General features: G+C 45.5%; 13 non-coding genes across 13 annotated transcripts; all 13 read right to left on the reverse strand.

The window, feature by feature from the left end:
* Nucleotides 1-422: 422 nt before the first annotated feature.
* LOC144462944 (U1 spliceosomal RNA) lies at nucleotides 423-586 on the reverse strand. The gene has a single exon (XR_013491087.1). It is a non-coding gene; the product is annotated as a U1 spliceosomal RNA (small nuclear RNA).
* A 981-nt stretch (nucleotides 587-1,567) lies between these two features.
* On the reverse strand, nucleotides 1,568-1,758 carry LOC144463167 (U2 spliceosomal RNA). Its single transcript, XR_013491307.1, has one exon. It is a non-coding gene; the product is annotated as a U2 spliceosomal RNA (small nuclear RNA).
* A 719-nt stretch (nucleotides 1,759-2,477) lies between these two features.
* Nucleotides 2,478-2,641, reverse strand: LOC144463033 (U1 spliceosomal RNA). Its single transcript, XR_013491175.1, has one exon. It is a non-coding gene; the product is annotated as a U1 spliceosomal RNA (small nuclear RNA).
* A 981-nt stretch (nucleotides 2,642-3,622) lies between these two features.
* LOC144463207 (U2 spliceosomal RNA) lies at nucleotides 3,623-3,813 on the reverse strand. Its single transcript, XR_013491348.1, has one exon. It is a non-coding gene; the product is annotated as a U2 spliceosomal RNA (small nuclear RNA).
* Nucleotides 3,814-4,532: 719 nt separating this feature from the next.
* LOC144462955 (U1 spliceosomal RNA) lies at nucleotides 4,533-4,696 on the reverse strand. Its single transcript, XR_013491098.1, has one exon. It is a non-coding gene; the product is annotated as a U1 spliceosomal RNA (small nuclear RNA).
* A 981-nt stretch (nucleotides 4,697-5,677) lies between these two features.
* Nucleotides 5,678-5,868, reverse strand: LOC144463168 (U2 spliceosomal RNA). The gene has a single exon (XR_013491308.1). It is a non-coding gene; the product is annotated as a U2 spliceosomal RNA (small nuclear RNA).
* A 719-nt stretch (nucleotides 5,869-6,587) lies between these two features.
* LOC144462966 (U1 spliceosomal RNA) lies at nucleotides 6,588-6,751 on the reverse strand. Its single transcript, XR_013491109.1, has one exon. It is a non-coding gene; the product is annotated as a U1 spliceosomal RNA (small nuclear RNA).
* A 981-nt stretch (nucleotides 6,752-7,732) lies between these two features.
* LOC144463169 (U2 spliceosomal RNA) lies at nucleotides 7,733-7,923 on the reverse strand. The gene has a single exon (XR_013491309.1). It is a non-coding gene; the product is annotated as a U2 spliceosomal RNA (small nuclear RNA).
* Nucleotides 7,924-8,642: 719 nt separating this feature from the next.
* LOC144462977 (U1 spliceosomal RNA) lies at nucleotides 8,643-8,806 on the reverse strand. Its single transcript, XR_013491120.1, has one exon. It is a non-coding gene; the product is annotated as a U1 spliceosomal RNA (small nuclear RNA).
* A 981-nt stretch (nucleotides 8,807-9,787) lies between these two features.
* On the reverse strand, nucleotides 9,788-9,978 carry LOC144463170 (U2 spliceosomal RNA). Its single transcript, XR_013491310.1, has one exon. It is a non-coding gene; the product is annotated as a U2 spliceosomal RNA (small nuclear RNA).
* Nucleotides 9,979-10,697: 719 nt separating this feature from the next.
* Nucleotides 10,698-10,861, reverse strand: LOC144463035 (U1 spliceosomal RNA). The gene has a single exon (XR_013491177.1). It is a non-coding gene; the product is annotated as a U1 spliceosomal RNA (small nuclear RNA).
* Nucleotides 10,862-11,842: 981 nt separating this feature from the next.
* Nucleotides 11,843-12,033, reverse strand: LOC144463171 (U2 spliceosomal RNA). Its single transcript, XR_013491311.1, has one exon. It is a non-coding gene; the product is annotated as a U2 spliceosomal RNA (small nuclear RNA).
* Nucleotides 12,034-12,752: 719 nt separating this feature from the next.
* On the reverse strand, nucleotides 12,753-12,916 carry LOC144462988 (U1 spliceosomal RNA). The gene has a single exon (XR_013491131.1). It is a non-coding gene; the product is annotated as a U1 spliceosomal RNA (small nuclear RNA).
* Between the last annotated feature and the right edge of the window lie 416 nt (nucleotides 12,917-13,332).

Consider the following 13,332-nt stretch of genomic DNA (forward strand, 5'->3'; position numbering starts at 1 on the left):
TGTCAACCTTCAGAAGATTTCAAAACATAGAGTGCATCCATCATAAATATCTGCAAACTAAAGTAAACAATTTAAGATTTGTCTCTACTCGTTGACTGTCTTTATATTAACAACGGAGAGCCGCTGCCACTGTGACTTGACGCGTTTCACTGAAAAATGCCCCACTTTTAATACGGTGGGCGGGGGCATCAGTTGCAACCCACATATTATTCTAAATGACTGAGTGTGAGGATATAACAATATCATAGGAGCTTGTTTTGCTTCTTCAGTAGTGGCACAGATGTGAAGTGATGCGGTACCGACTTGCACTGACACAACGGGCAAGGGCAAAGCCTGTGATTGAGCGTGAAATGGCGTTTGATGCACGCGGTTCTCTAGTGCCATATGCTGCCACAGCTGTTGGTTGCATTAAACAAGCACATCAGGGGAGAGCGCGAACGCAGTCCCCCACTACCAGAAATTATGCAGTCGAGATTCCCACATTTGGGGAATTCGCAGAGGTCAGCTCAATCGGAGTGCAGTGACCGAGCCTCGCCCTGGGTGAACCACCTTCTTGATCATGGTATCTCCCCTGCCAGGTAAGTATGACTTGTACACCTCACACACAGGGGCCTCATTCACGGTCATACGATGATAGGTGATGGTGCTGGCAATGTATAGCAATGACCAGTCCAGAACCACACACTATAAAGGCTCTGATAATCTACAGGACGCTAATATACAAGAGACACTTTTGTAGTGAGACTGAACAAAACTTGTTCACATTTTACTTGAGAGAAATGGGCACATATCTCATCACGCCATGCTGTATATCCATAGTAAAAGCTAAGCTAACATGGCCAGGCTGTCCATTGATCGCCAATAAATGAGGCAAAAACCTAAGTGAGTTCACACCAGACAAAGATAAATGACACTGCAATCAAGTGTTGTTTGATCTGCATTTAAAAGAAAAAAGTCAGCGGAAAGACTAAAAAACAGGCCTGTCTCCTCACATTAGAGACACGGCGTGATCCGCCCGCTGCTGCCACCTATTGGTCTGGAGTGTGAACAACACTTTGTTAAAAATATATCCACATGCTTCTCTGTTTGAAACTAAAGGAAAGAAGAAAATAATATTATAAATAAAAGCGCAACCATATGAAGAGTGTTTGCCTTTCTTTTGACATATCGGCACAGACCCGACTGTGGCAAACAGCGGCAGAAATTATGCAGAGTGGATTTTCACGTTGGGGGAATGGATCTATTCATCTGACTGAACTGGCAGCTAGTGGTCTCACTCAACAGGTACCGGTTCAATTCATTTTACAGTGAGATGCATGTAACAGGTCCTCAAAAGGAAAGTGCCAGACAGTGGCGAAAAGTTCAAACACGGCCAAAGTTCCAAAAAGAGAAGTTGGGCAAGTGTGTAAATGATGCCATAGCGCATGACTATTAGAAATGCGCACCTGGTAGAGGGGCTCAGTCAACACATACGCAATTTGCACGCTAGCATGGCGAAAACAAGAAATCAAGGCGAGGGCACATTAGAGACACGTCCTACGTGGTCTGTTTTCAACACGTTGAGGGAGGGGGGTGCACCGTTTCTGGAAGTGCTGCAATACCAGGTCGATGCGTGGAGTGGACGGGGCAAGCCCCTTTTCCATCTCCCTGTTCCAAAAAGCAATTTAATATATGGTCCCCGGGTAGGGGACGTATCAGATATTAAACTGATAAGAACAGATACTACACTTGATCTTAGCCAAAAGGCCGAGAAGCGATACTGACTGCTGAGTGAAGTGGGAGACTCAGTCTCCTCATTGTGACTCTAGCTCGCGGGTTCAATATGATTTCGATCGCTACAAAAACACACGGCAGACTGTGAACGTGAAGTTCGATGTTTTATGACTGATGGGCAACACAAATATGCATCCGATCGCAGACTTTTATTACAAAAGGTTATGGGAGTTAACGCGGGCCGAAAAGTGATACTGCCAATGGGTCAGCGGAAAAGGAGGGAGTCACAGCACGGTCTCTCGCGCCGACTGGTCGTAATCTGCTGTGTTTTTTTCGGCATGTTGTCAACCTTCAGAAGATTTCAAAACATAGAGTGCATCCATCATAAATATCTGCAAACTAAAGTAAACAATTTAAGATTTGTCTCTACTCGTTGACTGTCTTTATATTAACAACGGAGAGCCGCTGCCACTGTGACTTGACGCGTTTCACTGAAAAATGCCCCACTTTTAATACGGTGGGCGGGGGCATCAGTTGCAACCCACATATTATTCTAAATGACTGAGTGTGAGGATATAACAATATCATAGGAGCTTGTTTTGCTTCTTCAGTAGTGGCACAGATGTGAAGTGATGCGGTACCGACTTGCACTGACACAACGGGCAAGGGCAAAGCCTGTGATTGAGCGTGAAATGGCGTTTGATGCACGCGGTTCTCTAGTGCCATATGCTGCCACAGCTGTTGGTTGCATTAAACAAGCACATCAGGGGAGAGCGCGAACGCAGTCCCCCACTACCAGAAATTATGCAGTCGAGATTCCCACATTTGGGGAATTCGCAGAGGTCAGCTCAATCGGAATGCAGTGACCGAGCCTCGCCCTGGGTGAACCACCTTCTTGATCATGGTATCTCCCCTGCCAGGTAAGTATGACTTGTACACCTCACACACAGGGGCCTCATTCACGGTCATACGATGATAGGTGATGGTGCTGGCAATGTATAGCAATGACCAGTCCAGAACCACACACTATAAAGGCTCTGATAATCTACAGGACGCTAATATACAAGAGACACTTTTGTAGTGAGACTGAACAAAACTTGTTCACATTTTACTTGAGAGAAATGGGCACATATCTCATCACGCCATGCTGTATATCCATAGTAAAAGCTAAGCTAACATGGCCAGGCTGTCCATTGATCGCCAATAAATGAGGCAAAAACCTAAGTGAGTTCACACCAGACAAAGATAAATGACACTGCAATCAAGTGTTGTTTGATCTGCATTTAAAAGAAAAAAGTCAGCGGAAAGACTAAAAAACAGGCCTGTCTCCTCACATTAGAGACACGGCGTGATCCGCCCGCTGCTGCCACCTATTGGTCTGGAGTGTGAACAACACTTTGTTAAAAATATATCCACATGCTTCTCTGTTTGAAACTAAAGGAAAGAAGAAAATAATATTATAAATAAAAGCGCAACCATATGAAGAGTGTTTGCCTTTCTTTTGACATATCGGCACAGACCCGACTGTGGCAAACAGCGGCAGAAATTATGCAGAGTGGATTTTCACGTTGGGGGAATGGATCTATTCATCTGACTGAACTGGCAGCTAGTGGTCTCACTCAACAGGTACCGGTTCAATTCATTTTACAGTGAGATGCATGTAACAGGTCCTCAAAAGGAAAGTGCCAGACAGTGGCGAAAAGTTCAAACACGGCCAAAGTTCCAAAAAGAGAAGTTGGGCAAGTGTGTAAATGATGCCATAGCGCATGACTATTAGAAATGCGCACCTGGTAGAGGGGCTCAGTCAACACATACGCAATTTGCACGCTAGCATGGCGAAAACAAGAAATCAAGGCGAGGGCACATTAGAGACACGTCCTACGTGGTCTGTTTTCAACACGTTGAGGGAGGGGGGTGCACCGTTTCTGGAAGTGCTGCAATACCAGGTCGATGCGTGGAGTGGACGGGGCAAGCCCCTTTTCCATCTCCCTCTTCCAAAAAGCAATTTAATATATGGTCCCCGGGTAGGGGACGTATCAGATATTAAACTGATAAGAACAGATACTACACTTGATCTTAGCCAAAAGGCCGAGAAGCGATACTGACTGCTGAGTGAAGTGGGAGACTCAGTCTCCTCATTGTGACTCTAGCTCGCGGGTTCAATATGATTTCGATCGCTACAAAAACACACGGCAGACTGTGAACGTGAAGTTCGATGTTTTATGACTGATGGGCAACACAAATATGCATCCGATCGCAGACTTTTATTACAAAAGGTTATGGGAGTTAACGCGGGCCGAAAAGTGATACTGCCAATGGGTCAGCGGAAAAGGAGGGAGTCACAGCACGGTCTCCCGCGCCGACTGGTCGTAATCTGCTGTGTTTTTTTCGGCATGTTGTCAACCTTCAGAAGATTTCAAAACATAGAGTGCATCCATCATAAATATCTGCAAACTAAAGTAAACAATTTAAGATTTGTCTCTACTCGTTGACTGTCTTTATATTAACAACGGAGAGCCGCTGCCACTGTGACTTGACGCGTTTCACTGAAAAATGCCCCACTTTTAATACGGTGGGCGGGGGCATCAGTTGCAACCCACATATTATTCTAAATGACTGAGTGTGAGGATATAACAATATCATAGGAGCTTGTTTTGCTTCTTCAGTAGTGGCACAGATGTGAAGTGATGCGGTACCGACTTGCACTGACACAACGGGCAAGGGCAAAGCCTGTGATTGAGCGTGAAATGGCGTTTGATGCACGCGGTTCTCTAGTGCCATATGCTGCCACAGCTGTTGGTTGCATTAAACAAGCACATCAGGGGAGAGCGCGAACGCAGTCCCCCACTACCAGAAATTATGCAGTCGAGATTCCCACATTTGGGGAATTCGCAGAGGTCAGCTCAATCGGAGTGCAGTGACCGAGCCTCGCCCTGGGTGAACCACCTTCTTGATCATGGTATCTCCCCTGCCAGGTAAGTATGACTTGTACACCTCACACACAGGGGCCTCATTCACGGTCATACGATGATAGGTGATGGTGCTGGCAATGTATAGCAATGACCAGTCCAGAACCACACACTATAAAGGCTCTGATAATCTACAGGACGCTAATATACAAGAGACACTTTTGTAGTGAGACTGAACAAAACTTGTTCACATTTTACTTGAGAGAAATGGGCACATATCTCATCACGCCATGCTGTATATCCATAGTAAAAGCTAAGCTAACATGGCCAGGCTGTCCATTGATCGCCAATAAATGAGGCAAAAACCTAAGTGAGTTCACACCAGACAAAGATAAATGACACTGCAATCAAGTGTTGTTTGATCTGCATTTAAAAGAAAAAAGTCAGCGGAAAGACTAAAAAACAGGCCTGTCTCCTCACATTAGAGACACGGCGTGATCCGCCCGCTGCTGCCACCTATTGGTCTGGAGTGTGAACAACACTTTGTTAAAAATATATCCACATGCTTCTCTGTTTGAAACTAAAGGAAAGAAGAAAATAATATTATAAATAAAAGCGCAACCATATGAAGAGTGTTTGCCTTTCTTTTGACATATCGGCACAGACCCGACTGTGGCAAACAGCGGCAGAAATTATGCAGAGTGGATTTTCACGTTGGGGGAATGGATCTATTCATCTGACTGAACTGGCAGCTAGTGGTCTCACTCAACAGGTACCGGTTCAATTCATTTTACAGTGAGATGCATGTAACAGGTCCTCAAAAGGAAAGTGCCAGACAGTGGCGAAAAGTTCAAACACGGCCAAAGTTCCAAAAAGAGAAGTTGGGCAAGTGTGTAAATGATGCCATAGCGCATGACTATTAGAAATGCGCACCTGGTAGAGGGGCTCAGTCAACACATACGCAATTTGCACGCTAGCATGGCGAAAACAAGAAATCAAGGCGAGGGCACATTAGAGACACGTCCTACGTGGTCTGTTTTCAACACGTTGAGGGAGGGGGGTGCACCGTTTCTGGAAGTGCTGCAATACCAGGTCGATGCGTGGAGTGGACGGGGCAAGCCCCTTTTCCATCTCCCTGTTCCAAAAAGCAATTTAATATATGGTCCCCGGGTAGGGGACGTATCAGATATTAAACTGATAAGAACAGATACTACACTTGATCTTAGCCAAAAGGCCGAGAAGCGATACTGACTGCTGAGTGAAGTGGGAGACTCAGTCTCCTCATTGTGACTCTAGCTCGCGGGTTCAATATGATTTCGATCGCTACAAAAACACACGGCAGACTGTGAACGTGAAGTTCGATGTTTTATGACTGATGGGCAACACAAATATGCATCCGATCGCAGACTTTTATTACAAAAGGTTATGGGAGTTAACGCGGGCCGAAAAGTGATACTGCCAATGGGTCAGCGGAAAAGGAGGGAGTCACAGCACGGTCTCCCGCGCCGACTGGTCGTAATCTGCTGTGTTTTTTTCGGCATGTTGTCAACCTTCAGAAGATTTCAAAACATAGAGTGCATCCATCATAAATATCTGCAAACTAAAGTAAACAATTTAAGATTTGTCTCTACTCGTTGACTGTCTTTATATTAACAACGGAGAGCCGCTGCCACTGTGACTTGACGCGTTTCACTGAAAAATGCCCCACTTTTAATACGGTGGGCGGGGGCATCAGTTGCAACCCACATATTATTCTAAATGACTGAGTGTGAGGATATAACAATATCATAGGAGCTTGTTTTGCTTCTTCAGTAGTGGCACAGATGTGAAGTGATGCGGTACCGACTTGCACTGACACAACGGGCAAGGGCAAAGCCTGTGATTGAGCGTGAAATGGCGTTTGATGCACGCGGTTCTCTAGTGCCATATGCTGCCACAGCTGTTGGTTGCATTAAACAAGCACATCAGGGGAGAGCGCGAACGCAGTCCCCCACTACCAGAAATTATGCAGTCGAGATTCCCACATTTGGGGAATTCGCAGAGGTCAGCTCAATCGGAGTGCAGTGACCGAGCCTCGCCCTGGGTGAACCACCTTCTTGATCATGGTATCTCCCCTGCCAGGTAAGTATGACTTGTACACCTCACACACAGGGGCCTCATTCACGGTCATACGATGATAGGTGATGGTGCTGGCAATGTATAGCAATGACCAGTCCAGAACCACACACTATAAAGGCTCTGATAATCTACAGGACGCTAATATACAAGAGACACTTTTGTAGTGAGACTGAACAAAACTTGTTCACATTTTACTTGAGAGAAATGGGCACATATCTCATCACGCCATGCTGTATATCCATAGTAAAAGCTAAGCTAACATGGCCAGGCTGTCCATTGATCGCCAATAAATGAGGCAAAAACCTAAGTGAGTTCACACCAGACAAAGATAAATGACACTGCAATCAAGTGTTGTTTGATCTGCATTTAAAAGAAAAAAGTCAGCGGAAAGACTAAAAAACAGGCCTGTCTCCTCACATTAGAGACACGGCGTGATCCGCCCGCTGCTGCCACCTATTGGTCTGGAGTGTGAACAACACTTTGTTAAAAATATATCCACATGCTTCTCTGTTTGAAACTAAAGGAAAGAAGAAAATAATATTATAAATAAAAGCGCAACCATATGAAGAGTGTTTGCCTTTCTTTTGACATATCGGCACAGACCCGACTGTGGCAAACAGCGGCAGAAATTATGCAGAGTGGATTTTCACGTTGGGGGAATGGATCTATTCATCTGACTGAACTGGCAGCTAGTGGTCTCACTCAACAGGTACCGGTTCAATTCATTTTACAGTGAGATGCATGTAACAGGTCCTCAAAAGGAAAGTGCCAGACAGTGGCGAAAAGTTCAAACACGGCCAAAGTTCCAAAAAGAGAAGTTGGGCAAGTGTGTAAATGATGCCATAGCGCATGACTATTAGAAATGCGCACCTGGTAGAGGGGCTCAGTCAACACATACGCAATTTGCACGCTAGCATGGCGAAAACAAGAAATCAAGGCGAGGGCACATTAGAGACACGTCCTACGTGGTCTGTTTTCAACACGTTGAGGGAGGGGGGTGCACCGTTTCTGGAAGTGCTGCAATACCAGGTCGATGCGTGGAGTGGACGGGGCAAGCCCCTTTTCCATCTCCCTGTTCCAAAAAGCAATTTAATATATGGTCCCCGGGTAGGGGACGTATCAGATATTAAACTGATAAGAACAGATACTACACTTGATCTTAGCCAAAAGGCCGAGAAGCGATACTGACTGCTGAGTGAAGTGGGAGACTCAGTCTCCTCATTGTGACTCTAGCTCGCGGGTTCAATATGATTTCGATCGCTACAAAAACACACGGCAGACTGTGAACGTGAAGTTCGATGTTTTATGACTGATGGGCAACACAAATATGCATCCGATCGCAGACTTTTATTACAAAAGGTTATGGGAGTTAACGCGGGCCGAAAAGTGATACTGCCAATGGGTCAGCGGAAAAGGAGGGAGTCACAGCACGGTCTCCCGCGCCGACTGGTCGTAATCTGCTGTGTTTTTTTCGGCATGTTGTCAACCTTCAGAAGATTTCAAAACATAGAGTGCATCCATCATAAATATCTGCAAACTAAAGTAAACAATTTAAGATTTGTCTCTACTCGTTGACTGTCTTTATATTAACAACGGAGAGCCGCTGCCACTGTGACTTGACGCGTTTCACTGAAAAATGCCCCACTTTTAATACGGTGGGCGGGGGCATCAGTTGCAACCCACATATTATTCTAAATGACTGAGTGTGAGGATATAACAATATCATAGGAGCTTGTTTTGCTTCTTCAGTAGTGGCACAGATGTGAAGTGATGCGGTACCGACTTGCACTGACACAACGGGCAAGGGCAAAGCCTGTGATTGAGCGTGAAATGGCGTTTGATGCACGCGGTTCTCTAGTGCCATATGCTGCCACAGCTGTTGGTTGCATTAAACAAGCACATCAGGGGAGAGCGCGAACGCAGTCCCCCACTACCAGAAATTATGCAGTCGAGATTCCCACATTTGGGGAATTCGCAGAGGTCAGCTCAATCGGAGTGCAGTGACCGAGCCTCGCCCTGGGTGAACCACCTTCTTGATCATGGTATCTCCCCTGCCAGGTAAGTATGACTTGTACACCTCACACACAGGGGCCTCATTCACGGTCATACGATGATAGGTGATGGTGCTGGCAATGTATAGCAATGACCAGTCCAGAACCACACACTATAAAGGCTCTGATAATCTACAGGACGCTAATATACAAGAGACACTTTTGTAGTGAGACTGAACAAAACTTGTTCACATTTTACTTGAGAGAAATGGGCACATATCTCATCACGCCATGCTGTATATCCATAGTAAAAGCTAAGCTAACATGGCCAGGCTGTCCATTGATCGCCAATAAATGAGGCAAAAACCTAAGTGAGTTCACACCAGACAAAGATAAATGACACTGCAATCAAGTGTTGTTTGATCTGCATTTAAAAGAAAAAAGTCAGCGGAAAGACTAAAAAACAGGCCTGTCTCCTCACATTAGAGACACGGCGTGATCCGCCCGCTGCTGCCACCTATTGGTCTGGAGTGTGAACAACACTTTGTTAAAAATATATCCACATGCTTCTCTGTTTGAAACTAAAGGAAAGAAGAAAATAATATTATAAATAAAAGCGCAACCATATGAAGAGTGTTTGCCTTTCTTTTGACATATCGGCACAGACCCGACTGTGGCAAACAGCGGCAGAAATTATGCAGAGTGGATTTTCACGTTGGGGGAATGGATCTATTCATCTGACTGAACTGGCAGCTAGTGGTCTCACTCAACAGGTACCGGTTCAATTCATTTTACAGTGAGATGCATGTAACAGGTCCTCAAAAGGAAAATGCCAGACAGTGGCGAAAAGTTCAAACACGGCCAAAGTTCCAAAAAGAGAAGTTGGGCAAGTGTGTAAATGATGCCATAGCGCATGACTATTAGAAATGCGCACCTGGTAGAGGGGCTCAGTCAACACATACGCAATTTGCACGCTAGCATGGCGAAAACAAGAAATCAAGGCGAGGGCACATTAGAGACACGTCCTACGTGGTCTGTTTTCAACACGTTGAGGGAGGGGGGTGCACCGTTTCTGGAAGTGCTGCAATACCAGGTCGATGCGTGGAGTGGACGGGGCAAGCCCCTTTTCCATCTCCCTGTTCCAAAAAGCAATTTAATATATGGTCCCCGGGTAGGGGACGTATCAGATATTAAACTGATAAGAACAGATACTACACTTGATCTTAGCCAAAAGGCCGAGAAGCGATACTGACTGCTGAGTGAAGTGGGAGACTCAGTCTCCTCATTGTGACTCTAGCTCGCGGGTTCAATATGATTTCGATCGCTACAAAAACACACGGCAGACTGTGAACGTGAAGTTCGATGTTTTATGACTGATGGGCAACACAAATATGCATCCGATCGCAGACTTTTATTACAAAAGGTTATGGGAGTTAACGCGGGCCGAAAAGTGATACTGCCAATGGGTCAGCGGAAAAGGAGGGAGTCACAGCACGGTCTCTCGCGCCGACTGGTCGTAATCTGCTGTGTTTTTTTCGGCATGTTGTCAACCTTCAGAAGATTTCAAAACATAGAGTGCATCCATCATAAATATCTGCAAACTAAAGTAAACAATTTAAGATTTGTCTCTACTCGTTGACTGTCTTTATATTAACAACGGAGAGCCGCTGCCACTGTGACTTGACGCGTTTCACTGAAAAATGCCCCACTTTTAATACGGTGGGCGGGGGCATCAGTTGCAACCCACATATTATTCTAAATGACTGAGTGTGAGGATATAACAATATCATAGGAGCTTGTTTTGCTTCTTCAGTAGTGGCACAGATGTGAAGTGATGCGGTACCGACTTGCACTGACACAACGGGCAAGGGCAAAGCCTGTGATTGAGCGTGAAATGGCGTTTGATGCACGCGGTTCTCTAGTGCCATATGCTGCCACAGCTGTTGGTTGCATTAAACAAGCACATCAGGGGAGAGCGCGAACGCAGTCCCCCACTACCAGAAATTATGCAGTCGAGATTCCCACATTTGGGGAATTCGCAGAGGTCAGCTCAATCGGAATGCAGTGACCGAGCCTCGCCCTGGGTGAACCACCTTCTTGATCATGGTATCTCCCCTGCCAGGTAAGTATGACTTGTACACCTCACACACAGGGGCCTCATTCACGGTCATACGATGATAGGTGATGGTGCTGGCAATGTATAGCAATGACCAGTCCAGAACCACACACTATAAAGGCTCTGATAATCTACAGGACGCTAATATACAAGAGACACTTTTGTAGTGAGACTGAACAAAACTTGTTCACATTTTACTTGAGAGAAATGGGCACATATCTCATCACGCCATGCTGTATATCCATAGTAAAAGCTAAGCTAACATGGCCAGGCTGTCCATTGATCGCCAATAAATGAGGCAAAAACCTAAGTGAGTTCACACCAGACAAAGATAAATGACACTGCAATCAAGTGTTGTTTGATCTGCATTTAAAAGAAAAAAGTCAGCGGAAAGACTAAAAAACAGGCCTGTCTCCTCACATTAGAGACACGGCGTGATCCGCCCGCTGCTGCCACCTATTGGTCTGGAGTGTGAACAACACTTTGTTAAAAATATATCCACATGCTTCTCTGTTTGAAACTAAAGGAAAGAAGAAAATAATATTATAAATAAAAGCGCAACCATATGAAGAGTGTTTGCCTTTCTTTTGACATATCGGCACAGACCCGACTGTGGCAAACAGCGGCAGAAATTATGCAGAGTGGATTTTCACGTTGGGGGAATGGATCTATTCATCTGACTGAACTGGCAGCTAGTGGTCTCACTCAACAGGTACCGGTTCAATTCATTTTACAGTGAGATGCATGTAACAGGTCCTCAAAAGGAAAGTGCCAGACAGTGGCGAAAAGTTCAAACACGGCCAAAGTTCCAAAAAGAGAAGTTGGGCAAGTGTGTAAATGATGCCATAGCGCATGACTATTAGAAATGCGCACCTGGTAGAGGGGCTCAGTCAACACATAAGCAATTTGCACGCTAGCATGGCGAAAACAAGAAATCAAGGCGAGGGCACATTAGAGACATGTCCTACGTGGTCTGTTTTCAACACGTTGAGGGAGGGGGGTGCACCGTTTCTGGAAGTGCTGCAATACCAGGTCGATGCGTGGAGTGGACGGGGCAAGCCCCTTTTCCATCTCCCTGTTCCAAAAAGCAATTTAATATATGGTCCCCGGGTAGGGGACGTATCAGATATTAAACTGATAAGAACAGATACTACACTTGATCTTAGCCAAAAGGCCGAGAAGCGATACTGACTGCTGAGTGAAGTGGGAGACTCAGTCTCCTCATTGTGACTCTAGCTCGCGGGTTCAATATGATTTCGATCGCTACAAAAACACACGGCAGACTGTGAACGTGAAGTTCGATGTTTTATGACTGATGGGCAACACAAATATGCATCCGATCGCAGACTTTTATTACAAAAGGTTATGGGAGTTAACGCGGGCCGAAAAGTGATACTGCCAATGGGTCAGCGGAAAAGGAGGGAGTCACAGCACGGTCTCCCGCGCCGACTGGTCGTAATCTGCTGTGTTTTTTTCGGCATGTTGTCAACCTTCAGAAGATTTCAAAACATAGAGTGCATCCATCATAAATATCTGCAAACTAAAGTAAACAATTTAAGATTTGTCTCTACTCGTTGACTGTCTTTATATTAACAACGGAGAGCCGCTGCCACTGTGACTTGACGCGTTTCACTGAAAAATGCCCCACTTTTAATACGGTGGGCGGGGGCATCAGTTGCAACCCACATATTATTCTAAATGACTGAGTGTGAGGATATAACAATATCATAGGAGCTTGTTTTGCTTCTTCAGTAGTGGCACAGATGTGAAGTGATGCGGTACCGACTTGCACTGACACAACGGGCAAGGGCAAAGCCTGTGATTGAGCGTGAAATGGCGTTTGATGCACGCGGTTCTCTAGTGCCATATGCTGCCACAGCTGTTGGTTGCATTAAACAAGCACATCAGGGGAGAGCGCGAACGCAGTCCCCCACTACCAGAAATTATGCAGTCGAGATTCCCACATTTGGGGAATTCGCAGAGGTCAGCTCAATCGGAGTGCAGTGACCGAGCCTCGCCCTGGGTGAACCACCTTCTTGATCATGGTATCTCCCCTGCCAGGTAAGTATGACTTGTACACCTCACACACAGGGGCCTCATTCACGGTCATACGATGATAGGTGATGGTGCTGGCAATGTATAGCAATGACCAGTCCAGAACCACACACTATAAAGGCTCTGATAATCTACAGGACGCTAATATACAAGAGACACTTTTGTAGTGAGACTGAACAAAACTTGTTCACATTTTACTTGAGAGAAATGGGCACATATCTCATCACGCCATGCTGTATATCCATAGTAAAAGCTAAGCTAACATGGCCAGGCTGTCCATTGATCGCCAATAAATGAGGCAAAAACCTAAGTGAGTTCACACCAGACAAAGATAAATGACACTGCAATCAAGTGTTGTTTGATCTGCATTTAAAAGAAAAAAGTCAGCGGAAAGACTAAAAAACAGGCCTGTCTCCTCACATTAGAGACA

The sequence above is a fragment of the Epinephelus lanceolatus genome, chromosome 4 (genome assembly GCF_041903045.1).
Source record: "Epinephelus lanceolatus isolate andai-2023 chromosome 4, ASM4190304v1, whole genome shotgun sequence".
NCBI classification, from domain to species: Eukaryota; Metazoa; Chordata; class Actinopteri; order Perciformes; family Serranidae; genus Epinephelus; species Epinephelus lanceolatus.